The sequence below is a fragment of the Microcaecilia unicolor genome, chromosome 4 (genome assembly GCF_901765095.1).
Source record: "Microcaecilia unicolor chromosome 4, aMicUni1.1, whole genome shotgun sequence".
In the NCBI taxonomy this organism is placed as follows: Eukaryota; Metazoa; Chordata; class Amphibia; order Gymnophiona; family Siphonopidae; genus Microcaecilia; species Microcaecilia unicolor.
This window is the reverse complement of record NC_044034.1, coordinates 144,079,357-144,092,257: the sequence shown is the minus strand read 5'-3', so window position 1 is coordinate 144,092,257 and position 12,901 is coordinate 144,079,357.

Genomic DNA, 12,901 nt, shown 5'->3' with positions numbered 1-12,901 from the left:
ACAAGAATAAACATAAATATGATAAGTGAGGAAAACTTGAAAACAGCAAATTGAAATCTAAACATGGGACTATCATGAAACAGGATCAAACATGTATACATTTAACAGCACTGAAATTCAGATCACTGAGACATAATATGATGCAAGCATAATAGTGATGGAGTATCTAATAAGCACATTATTAGAACATTCAAATAACACTGTTATGATACTAATGCTTTTCTACAATATAGCTTACCATATAGCTGAGAGGCCAAGTGCAGAAATATAGATGGGGGCAGGATGGGTGGTATGGAATCTTTTGGGATAAATAGATGGGTGGCTAAACTAAATTTAGAACAGTACCATGAGTGTCACACTAAATCAGACCAAGGTCCATTAAGCCCAGCAACCTGTCTCTGACAGTGGCCAGTTCGGATTCCAAGTATCCAACAGATCCCCAAAAGTAGATCTTTTCCAGGGATGAGCAATGACTCTCCCAACTCTATCTGGCTAATAATTTTCATGGGCTTTTCCTCCAGGAACTTGTCTAAACCTCTTTAAAACTCGGCTATACTAATCATCTTAACCATGGCTTCCAGCAACAGATTTCACAGCTTAATTATGGGGTCTTTTACTAACAATTAGTGCATGTTATCTGCAGCAGGGCCCATAGGAATAAAATGGGTCTTGTGGCAGATAGCAAGTGGTAATCTTTAGTAAAGACCCCTTATGTGCTGTGTGAGGAAAAAAAGGTTTTCTATGATTTCATTGATAGTTCTCTTGTTTTAGGGAGCCAGTTCATAGCCTGCTTTAAAGGAATAATGCACAATACTTGTCTCATCAAGTACCCTCAAAAGGGAAAGCCATGTGTTATTTTTCTATAACACTAGTTAGTATAAGGCAACACACATAGCATAACAATGAAATGCAAAGCATACAAAGCACCTCATTATTTTGGAACTTGAATAACAGTGGACTTTATAAGTGAGTGTTATTTTTTGAACAATAATACCAGCTTTGAGTCGGTGATACTTTTCATCCCTGAGGCATTTGGTCACTAAAATGCAACCTGATAGTCCAGAAAACCTTCTTAAAGGGGCCAGTGAAAAAGAATTGGGGTGCACCCATCAAGCCCCCCTGAAGGCATCCCTCAACCCTCCCTCTCTCCAGAACAGACCTCCACCCCCCCAAAGGCATCTTCATCTTCTCAGTCAAACTCTCACCAAAGACCATCTACCTGGGGGTTTCCTGGTGTTGCCACAGTCACTCCTGCCCCTTCTAGTATCTGGTTCAAAATGGCACTGGTTGACCCTTGTGATAGTCTTGTGGTACCACTTCTGTGGTTCAAAATGCCAAATAAGTAGTAAAAGGCTGTATTTGGCAACTTGACTCCTAGCAATAGTGCCACAAGACTACTTCCAGGGGTTAACTAGAACCATTTTGAACCCAGCACTGAAGGGAGCTGAAGTGACCGAGGATCATTCCTGCCCTTAATCTCTAGACACCAGGGAACCCCCTGGTAGATCAGGAGGGTTTTTGAAGGGGGTGGGGAGCTTGACCGAAAGTGGAGGGATGCCATCGGGAGAAGTGGATGTAGGAAGTTTAAATGGGGGATATGGGTATGCTTTGGGGGTAGATGGGGTGGGATATTCAAGTGGGGGTGGGGGATGCCTTTGGGGAGATCAGGACAGGGGTTCAACTGGGAGGCTGGGGTTAGTGCAGTAGGCTTTGATCCTGGCAACCTGGGTTCAATTCCCACTGCAGCTCCTTGTGACCTTGGGCAAGTCACCTAACACTCCATTGCCCCAGGTACAAAACTTAGATTATGAGCCCTCTAGGGACAGAGAAAGTATCTGTATATAATGTGTACATGCTGTGTATGTCTAGTAGTGCTATAGAAATGATTAGTAGTAGTAGTAGTAGTAGTAGGGAGAAGGTAGGAAGTGGAGGTGGGGTGGAGAGTATCAGCTGGTGGGGGTGGATCTGCCAATACCTTTGCACTGACCCCCTTTAAGAAGACTCTCCATAGTGTTAGTAACCTGATGCTTCAGGGAGGAAAAATAATACAAACTGTGTTATTCATTTACTACAGGAATTACTAAGCTGTGATACTGAGTCACCACACATGAGTAACTTCTGTGGCAAAATGTGATGTTTTATGACAGTTTAGTAACTAGTCCCCATTACTGTTCTTTGAAAGGAATCATTACTATCAAAGAAAGTTTCTTGTCTGGGTTTGAACCCAACGTCCTTCACTTTAAAGACTGAGGTAAATACATCATTTTGTTTTTCTGCTATTACTTTCCTGAACATTCCTTTTACTTCTTGGTGGTCTAGTGGTTTGGTTTAGTTCAGTTTATTAAACAGTTTGATATACCGTCTCTTCAATCAAAAGCCAATGTCAACAGAGCAGTTTAAATAAATAAACTCTATAAAAGAACACAGCAAACAAAAACATTCTGCAGCTTGTAGAACGGGTCTGGGTGGATACACCGTGAGATCTCTCAACTGAAATAGTTGACTAAATAGCCAGGGTTTAAGGCTAGCTTAAAATGAACTCTAGAGGACTCAGTGTGCAAGGAATTGGGTAGTGCATTGCGATAACAAGTGGGGAAAGCATGCAGAGCAAGGCTCATGATATTCTTTCCAACTCGTATGTCTGTGTGTGCACACGCATGTGTGTGTGTGTATCCCTGTAATGTGTTCTGTGTATGCACTGCATGTTTTGTGTCTGCAAGGGGTAGCTGAAGATGGTGGTGTAGTTTTCGGAGGGTATTTTTGGTAGTTTGTAGATTTTTGGGGATGGTGCAGTTTGCAGAGTGATGCAACATTAGTGGGGGTAGTTTTGGAGGTTATGGGCAGTTTGTGAGATAGCAGTAAGGTTGCAGATAGCAGTTTGCAGGGCTTTGGGTAAGTTTCAGGTGATAGTTTTTGGTAGCTGGGGCAGTTGTAGGAGGAGGAGTATTTGGGATGAGGGAGCTGTAATCAGGTATTTTTTGGGGTGCTGCAGTTTACAGATTGCTGGGGCAGTTCAAAAAGTAATTCTTAGAAGTGGGGTCAGCATGCAAAGATGGGGAGGTAATATAGGGGTTAGAGTAGCTTGCATGGTGGTAAGATAGTTGCAGTATTAGTTTTTGGGAGTGACAGCAGTTTATAGGGTGGTGGAGGCAGTCATGGGATGTTAGTTTTGGGGGGCTGAGCAGTTTTTTTGGGCTGGTGGGGACAGTTGTGGAGGGAATTTTTAGGGCATGAAGAAGTTTGTGCAGGGGGTATTTTGGGGGAGATGGGTGGTTTGAAGGATTGGGAGAGTAGAGAATGGGGAGATCATAGCTCTGGTTAATAGTTTAACAACAATGTTCTGCAGACATTGAAGATGACAGGACAACCCTTTAATTCCAATTTTTTACAGAAGTGGGCTGGGATTCTGAATAAATTGTTCCCTTAACCTGATGGTGCTCATTATTAATAAGACGACTGAGGTGTCTTCTGCCATTAAAGTTGAATTAGATAAGACACTGGATGGTGAAGCCTAAGACTTCTCACTATTCTGGACCCTGAAGCAGTGAAGCGAAACACTAGCCATCGTTGGCCCAAGGGCGTTGTATACTGTCTGTGAAGTGATGGCTGGGCTCTGTTTCTGCTTATCATCTAGCTCTTTAAAGATAAGTGCTTTTCTTTTGTATTGCATTTTGATATGGACATAATTATGAAAATGAGAAATAAGATGAAACAGAACATTGGGAAATGCCTTTATGTGAAGATTTTGAAGCACCTATATAAAAAAAGTTTTTGGAAAGTTTTTTGCCGATGAAAGAGTAAGAGATCATTTAGATCTTTGCAGCTCTGTGAATCTGCTTAGATTTTGAGCTGAGGCTTTTTCCTTCCTTTGTCATACACATTGGTTATTTTTCATTGAGTGGATTTCTAGTGAGCGATTTTGCAGCAAAACTTTAATTCCTATGTACAATGAACTGCAGTGATGCAACTGATTATGCAGAAGTGCAAATATGAGGGTCCAGCTAACTCCCTCACTTGCTTTTTGCTTCAAATGTGTTTGAGAGCTTTTAGGATTAGTTCTTGCTTCTACAGCAAGCGTCTTTTCAAAGTTTCTTATGCCCTTCAGACTTGCCAGTGTTTGTGCAACCCTACTTTCTTCCTTAGGGGATGCTTTCCATTTTCTGAAAGATGCCTGTTTGGCTTTCACCACCATGTCCAGCTCAACATTAAGATACACTGACCATCATTTGGTCTTCTTTCAGTTTAGCATATGGAAAGAGAAAAAAAACCCACCAACCATTATAACACATTTGTGTGGTAGCCTTTTTTGCACATATTGTGTACATTAAGGGGCTAGGAGTGGAGGAGTTGCTTAATGGGTAACGTAGTGGCCCGAGAATCAGGGGAACTGGGTTCAATTCCCACTGCAGCTCCTTGTGATTCTAGGGAAGTCACCTAACCTTCCATTGCCCCAGGTACCTGTATGTGACCACAGAAAGGCAGTATATAAAACCATCCCCCTTATTTCCCTTTAGTAAAAGGGGTGCCTAATATTGGAATAATTGAAGTCTCACATAAACTACAAAAAACTTGCTGAGACAATGGCGCTGAAATGGTACAAATAATCTTCACGACATAATCAAACTTTCAAGGCCCATGAATTTAATTCATATCATTGGTTTAAAAAAAAAAACTCCAAAGCAAAATGTATAAAACATTTTCATGCAATAACAAAAAAAAAATCAGACAAGTTACATCAAAAAGAGTTTAAAAACCGTATATGGAGAAAGAGACCATGGCTAAAAAAAACCTGGCATCAGTGTTTCAGCAAGCGTTTTATGGGAGATTTTGCAGTTTTATGCCATTTTGATGATATTCAGGTCATTGAAATCTCCCATTACTATTATGTTACCTAATTTGTTATCCTTCTAAATTTCTGTTTGCATTTGACTGTCTTTTTCAGCATCCCATCAGGTGAATGTTAGACCCCCATCGCTGAACTCCTCTCCCTCACACATGGGATTTGTATCCATAAAGATTCCATGTTGCATTTTGCTTCCTGTAGGATTTTTATCCTGTTCAACTGTGCCATCCTTTCCATATAGCATCACCCCTCCGCCAATTTGATCCATTCTATTATCTCGATATAGTTTGCACATCGGTATTGCACAGTATCCAATTGGTTTCCTCCTTCCACAATGTCTCTGAGATGTCTCTTACATCCACCTCTTCATTTCCTACCATGTGTTCTAACTCCCATCTTATTCTTTAGATTTTGGGTATAAACATACAATTTAAAGTGGGCAGTTGATGGGGGTAATTTGGCCTTATTTATCTCTGTCTGCTCGTTATGTAAACACTACTTTATCCTAACTTCCACATTTTGCCAATATCTCATGAGGACATATGCATAGCAACTGTTGGCTTTTCCACAAAATCTAGTTTAAAAACTGCTTCATTTCCTCTTTAAAAGTTAGCATCAGCAAGCTGGCTCCACCCTGGTGAAGGCGGAGCCCATCCTTTCCGAATAAGTTCCTCTCCCTGAATGTTGCTAAGTTACTAAGAAATCTAAACCCCTTCTCCTCATACCATTGTTTCAGGCAGGCATTGAGACTCTAGATCTTTATCTGCCTTCTTTGTCCTGTTTGTGGAATGAGGAGCATTTCGGAGAATGCTACCTGGATTTCAACTTCCAAATAAAAGTTGGAATTTGGCTTCCAAAACCGCCCTCCCATATTTCCCTATGTCATTGGTACCCACATGTACCAAGGCAGCTAGTTTATCGCCAGTGCTGTCTAAAATCCTATCTTGAGGTCTGCCATCTTCTTACAGAGAAGTTACATAGGGATCTTTTTACTAAGCTGCGGTAAAATGTAGCCTCAGGGCGCCTTTATGTGGGTTTTCCCCACGCGCTGAGGCCATTTTTACTGCAGCCAGAAAATGCCTGATTTCCTATTTTTTCTATCAATGGCCATTAGCATGCAGCCATTACCTCAGGAGCTCTTACTGACAGCTATTTTGTAGGCGGTAAGGGTTCACATGGTAATCCTGCTGTAACTAGTTTGCAGGCAGTAGTGCAGGAATGCCTTCTCTTTGCCCCCAGACATTTCTCTTCCATCAATAAATTAAAAATTATATTTTAGTGTGAGAGTAGCACACATAGATTTTAAACTTACCATAGTGCAATTGGGCGTGTCCCCTAGTAAAGCCATTTTAAGCAGCCTGGCTTCACCCTGATGAAGGCGGAGTCCATTCTTTTGGAATAACTTTCCCCTCCCCTGAATGTTGCTCAGTTCCTCAGAAATCTAAACCCCCTTCTCCCCACATCATTGTCTCACCCAGGCATTGAGGCTCTGGATATCTGTACTTCTTCTTTGTCCTATGTGTGGAATGAGGACCATTTCAGAGAAAGTGTAGGCCAGCAGTTATCGCAGCTCAGTAAAGGGACTGCATAGTGGTCTCCATGCCCAGCAGCTGCTTATCTGTATTTGTAATGACTGAATCATCAGCTGGAGTGCTTGTCCTAACCCTTCCCTCCTTGGCACAACCCCCTGGAGACACATCCTCAGTATGAGAGGATATTTCATCACCTGGAAAGCAGGTTTTGGCACTCACAAAAAGCACAGGGGGAAAAAAGCATTCCTCACAAAACCCCAAGAGACATACATAGATCTTTAAACAAAAAGCTGAGGATTTTACTTAATGATTTATGGGTAGCTCCTGACAACAGAACAACTTTCTATCACACCAAGATGATGTTTTCTTTCTTGGTGACGTTTCTTCTTCAAGGCAGAACAGAGGCTGGCAGACTGGAGGTGGGATTCCTTTACTATGCCCTTGAAGATCTCATCAATACCATACAGTGAGGCCTGTCCTATAATGGCATCAGGGCTCATAGATTCCATTAGAGAATACTAGGTTAACCCAGCATTGGTATGCCACAATTACACCAGCCATGGACCTGGCAGTAGTCATGTAAATGTGGCAGGGGTGCAACTAACTAAGAATATTCTGTAAGCTGGACATGTATGTGGCAGCCCCGCTTATGACTCTCTCAATGCTCTACCCATGTAAATGCCCCTCTTGCATTTATGTGCTATGCCACTTATTCGTGCCCTTAGAGAATACACTAAGGGGAGTGGGTATCAATGTCAGCTACTGTTCAGTCAGGTTATTTTACCACAAGTCTGGTTATTTTAGCACAGGTCCCATTTTATGCAATAAGACCTAGTTACTAATGTCTCTAGAAATGGATATCACTGCTATAAGTAATAAACGTGAGCCAAGTATAGGACAATCAAGTCATTGTGACACCACTGATGAGGTTGGCTCTTAGACATTGGTGGAATGAGGCATTATGACATTACAATAACAGTTCAGGTTACCAGAGACTGAAACTCTTCACACTGTGGGGGGGGGGGGGGGGGGGGGGGAGTTATCAATGTGAGCTACTGTTAGGATGGGTTATTTTACCACTAACTCATGCTATTTTAGCACAGGTTCCATTTTATACAATGAGACCTAGTTACTAATAACTGGGGTTAACAGTAAAATAATACATCTTAACTTTGATAACTTCTCCCCTTAGGCTTCCTGCTGAACCTTATGAGCATAAGTGTCCCCTTGCCCATGAAGTTGTTAGTATTCTGAACATTTATGCCTCAGTTGTCCTTCATCTCCCAGATTTTATATAGTGCGACTAGGGTTGTGCAGACAAATCCGGTTGTATTCTGGATTTGCCTGTGCAACTTAATAGATTAATGAGCCAATCAGTGTCAGTAATTGACAATTAACAAGCAGTTATTAACACTAATTGGCATTAATTAGAATTTACACACACAATTGTCTAAGCATGTTCTGTAAAATAATGTGCATACATTCCAAGGCATTTAGTGGAAAAAGGGAAGTGGCTATTGGCATGAAATGGGTGGGTTTTGGGCATTTCTAAAAATTATGCACATTGTTATAGAATACACCCAGTCTGTGCCTAATTTAGGCATAGGCATTTAGACCAGGTTTTACTTGGCATAACTGCCCCTGACTAAATTTAGTCATGTGGACGGGTACTAGGTGTATTCTATAAACTGCACCTAGATTTAGGCATGGTTTATAGCATACGCCTAGGCATTTTTTTCGGTGCCGATTTTTTAGGCATATATAGAATCTATCCCCATATGCCTAAACCTGTATGGCATTAGTTGGGTACATCTTTCTTAATATTTATGAAGCCACATTCATCAAACTACGTGGCATAGCCTTAACCAGAATTGCAAATATAACAATTGCCAGTGGTAGTATGCAGCCTTTTAAGAAGTAGCACTCGAAGCAGGGGAATAGCTACTAATGAGCAAGCCCAGAAAAATGCCCAGGGTTGTCCAATTATAGGGGCTACCTGCTGCCTGCTGGTCACTGGTCTCTGTCCCCACTGTCTTCCTTCCTTGACCAACCACCCACAGTGTCTGGCACCACTCTCTCCCTTCCTCCTTCCCTCCCCCCTCATGCATGGATCTGGCATCTCCTTCAGTTTCCCCTCCTCCCATGTGAAGATCCAGCATCTCATTCTTCACCCCCCCCCCCCACCTGTGGTCCTCCACAATGTCAGTGGGTGTCTAGCAGAGGCAGCGATGTGAATGGGCTGAGTGTGGCCAGCCCTACCGGGGCCTTTCTTCTACTGTGGCCGCTCACAGGAAGTGATATCACAGGAGGTGTGGTGTGGCAGAGGAAAGCCCCTGGCGGGGCTGGCTACAGTCAGCCTGTTCATATCTCTGCCTCTGCCAATCACCTGCTGCATTTCTGGAGGACCATCGTGGAGTGGGGGGGGGGGGGAACGGACAGAAAGAGATTCCCAAATGACTCTGGGGGAACAGCAGAGAGAGATGTAGGACCCACATGGGGAAGAGGAAACAGAGAGAGAGAGAGAGCAAGCTGGACCGGGGGGGAGGTGAGGATAGAGAGAGAAAGAGACTTCTAGATTTAAAGTGGGGGAGAGAAGGGGATAGACACTTGACCAATAGAAAGAAAGAGAGATGCCAGATCATTACGGTAGGTGACAGGAGAGGAGAGAGAGAGAGGGAGAACTGCAGGTCCCAGGAAAGGAATAGTGAAAGGAGAATCTGGACATAAGAAGGGACGGGGACTCAAGAAAACAGATGCTGGGCATGGAGGGAGCACAGAGGGGCAATGCTGGACAGGAGACCATGATAAGAGACACTTGAATCAAAGCAATGCTCAGACAACAAAGGTAGAAAAATGTATTTTTTATTCTGAATGTATTAATTGTAATATGTTAGCTTTTGGAAATGTGCATCTGTAATATTTTGTATTTCAGTCTCTATTTCTATATCAGGTACTCTTTGTAGATGTAGAATGTGTTTGCTTTTTGCAGGCTTTGTTTACTGGAGCTCTGAAGGTGTTTTCCCTTTTCCACTCCTCCCCTCCCCTCCCCTCCTCACTATCTTGGGAAAGATGGTGTTATAGGGGATCCAATGCAATTTTTCTGCCTGGGGCCCACTCAGTCCTAGTGGAAAAACTAATACCAGATATACCATTGTATACCACTGCAAGCAGTTTATTCTAGCAATGATACCATAATAGAATTCAAAACAGAAGTCCATTTTCCAAGATGCTTGATTAAGCTATATTTAAAATATCGCTAGCTGCACCAGGGAAAGGATAATAACCCTAATATGGGTGTTTGTGTCAATTGGTTTTGAACTGCTCGGACAGCCAAACCAGTTCTTTCATGTTGTTTGCAGTTTCCTACACCCACATTTCTCTTAATTATTTCTAGAAGGATGCAGTAGTTAGGGCCTGATCTATAGCATTTCCTGGATGTCAGAATGCCCACACACCTCCTGAAATCCTACGGCTACCAATCCCCTTTCATGTGCCTCTTAGTTGGGCTCTCTAATTATCTATCACCTCCACAGTATAATGCATTATTCATGAAGCAAAGGGAATTTCAAGGTGCAATATCTTCTGTTTTGAAACAAACTCGCTTGTATCTTCCCAGCAAAGCAAATGAATTCTAGACTCAATATTCTCCTTCACCCCCGCACACACACAAACATACAATTCTCAAGACAAACATACTACTCCTTCCTTCCCCACATGCAGTCTCCCATAACATACAAGCTTCCATACACAGTCCCTCTCCACACACACACACCTTCCCTTCCCCCATACATACATACATACTCCAGAAATATTTATTCCCAAAAGCTGTTGATGTGGTGCACATTCAGGTAGAGTAGAAATATACAAAAAGGATTTTAGATCTTAAAAATAATCAATCCTCTATGAAGTGTAATTATAGAATGAGTTTTGAAGGAAATTATAGTACTGTGGTGTTATCCTTGGTCTATGGTTTAAATTTATTTGATAATACCACCAGTCAGGAAGGAAACTGTAAGAAATGAGTGAAAAAAATAACAAAGTGATGCACTTGTGACTTACTAATATTTATTTTATGCTAGTAATCCTGAGGGTTTAGTGAGGTCATGCAGTCGGGTGGAAAAATCCTGTTGCAGTCCTACATCATTACAGTTCAGGGAAAACCTGAGCTGGGGGCACTTGCAGACAGTATTTCATACTCCAGTATCTAGAGAAAAGTTGAACAACTGCAATTATAAAATTCCGAAAGCTAAGTTCAATCAAAGTAGTGTGGTAGATAATCAAAGGGGTTTAAGCAGGCAGGAGAGGCCCAATCAGTGGGCTGGGAGAGGATATTCGGTGGAACCTAATCAGGCAGTGCCACTGAATATGCCCTCTGACCGTGGTGGAACTGTCCGTGGTCACATTTGGGGCACTTAAATTCAGTACTGGGTGGCCATGTACGTAATAGGGCAGATAGGATAGCACAAAAAGCATATATAAGTACATAAGTAATGCCATACTGGGAAAAGACCAAGGGTCCATCGAGCCCAGCATCCTGTCCACGACAGCGGTCAATCCAGGCCAAGGGCACCTGGCAAGCTTTCCAAATGTACAAACATTCTATACATGTTATTCCTGGAATTGTGGATTTTTCCCAAGTCCATTTAGTAGCGATTTATGGACTTGTCCTTTAGGAAACCGTCTAACCCCTTTTTAAACTCTGTTAAGCTAACCGCCTTCACCACTTTCTCCGGCAACGAATGCCAGAGTTTAATTACACGTTGGGTGAAGAAAAATTTTCTCTGATTTGTTTTAAATTTACTACACTGTAGTTTCATCGCCCTAGTATTTTTGGAAAGTGTGAACAGACGCTTCACATCCACCTGTTCCACTCCACTCATTATTTTATATACCTCTATCATGTCTCCCCTCAGCCGTCTCTTCTCTAAGCTGAAAAGCCCTAGCCTCCTTAATCTTTCTTCATAGGGAAGTCGTCCCATCCCCGCTATCATTTTAGTCGCCCTTCTCTGCACCTTTTCCAATTCTACTATATCTTTCTTGAGATGCGGCGACCAGAATTGAACACAATACTCAAGGTGCAGTAGCACCATGGAGCGATATAATGGCATTATAACATCCTCACACCTGTTTTCCATACCTTTCCTAATAATACCCAACATTCTATTCACTTTCCTAGCCGCAGCAGCACACTGAGGAGAAGGTTTCAGTGTATTATCGACAACGACACCCAGATCCCTTTCTTGGTCCGTAACTCCTTTCCTTTGCCCAGTTAGGTATATAGGTAGCGGCACTGAATATGAGCCGGCACTTTCATAGCTTCCTGGTCTGCCGAGAACTTGGATATTCATGGGCCGATGATCAGAAGCAAACATGGGCGCTAGAGGCCAATAGCGTCATACTAGTACCTGTGTTTGATCTGGCCGGATGATCAGAGCCGGTGAGCATGTGTAATAATGCACTCGCCGGCTCTGAATGCTAATTGCATGCAAATGCATGCCAATGAGGGTCTGCCATATTCGTCCCTCATGATCAGCGGGCAGTGCGCCAAACAAGGGCGCTGCTACCGCTGCAAACCTTACGCCAGCTAGGAGTTGGCGTTAGGGTTTACTAGCAAAGGAGGAATGTAGAAGACCCACTGAAGAGGTTTGACAGGTCCGTAATTTCCCCCCGACCTGTCAAAACTTAGCCCGCCCCCCAAAACAAAAGACCTGGAGGTCCGGTGGACCTCCAAGCACCCCACCCCAAAGCACAAAAATCCTGGTGGTCCATTGGAACCACTAGCATCTCCCTTCCCACCCTTCCCACCAAACAAAAATGCCCTGGTGGTCCAGTGGGACTGCTATCTAACCGCCCCTCCCCCTGGCAGCCTACTTCTCCGTAGTCGTAGTAGTGGGAGGAGGGAGAGACTAGCACTCCCTCCCTCCTTTTTGGGCGCCTTCCCAAAATGGTGGTGTTCCACCCAACCCGGTGCGTCCTGGGATATGCCAGGTGGGGCTTAACCCATATATGGAAGTTAAGCCCTGCCCAGTGCATCCCGGGATGCACTGGGCAGGATGAGACGTCACCATTTTGAGAAGGTGCCCAAAGAGGAGGGAGGACATGCTAGTCCCTCCCTCCTCCCACTACTACGACTATGGAGAGGTAGGCTGCTGGGTGGGAGGGGTGGCCAGATAGTGGTCCCAGTTGACCACTAGGGTTTTTGTGCTTTGGGGGTGGGGGGCCTGAAGGTCCACCGGACCTCCAGATTTTGTGTTTGGGGGCATGCGGGCTTAGATTTGAGAGGTCCGGGAGAAATTCCCAGACCTGTCAAAGCTCTACTGTATGACAGATCGGGGCTTTTGACAGCCCGGACCTATCAAACAACTTCTGCAGGAGGATTGCGCCTTGGGTGCATGCCCAGGCACAATCCTCCTGCAGAAGTACCTCTATGATCAGAGCTAATAGCGCACATAAATTTGCATGCTATTAACTTTGATCATAGGGGCGTTATAGCCCGGAGCTGTTCCGGCGCTATTTTTAGAGGACT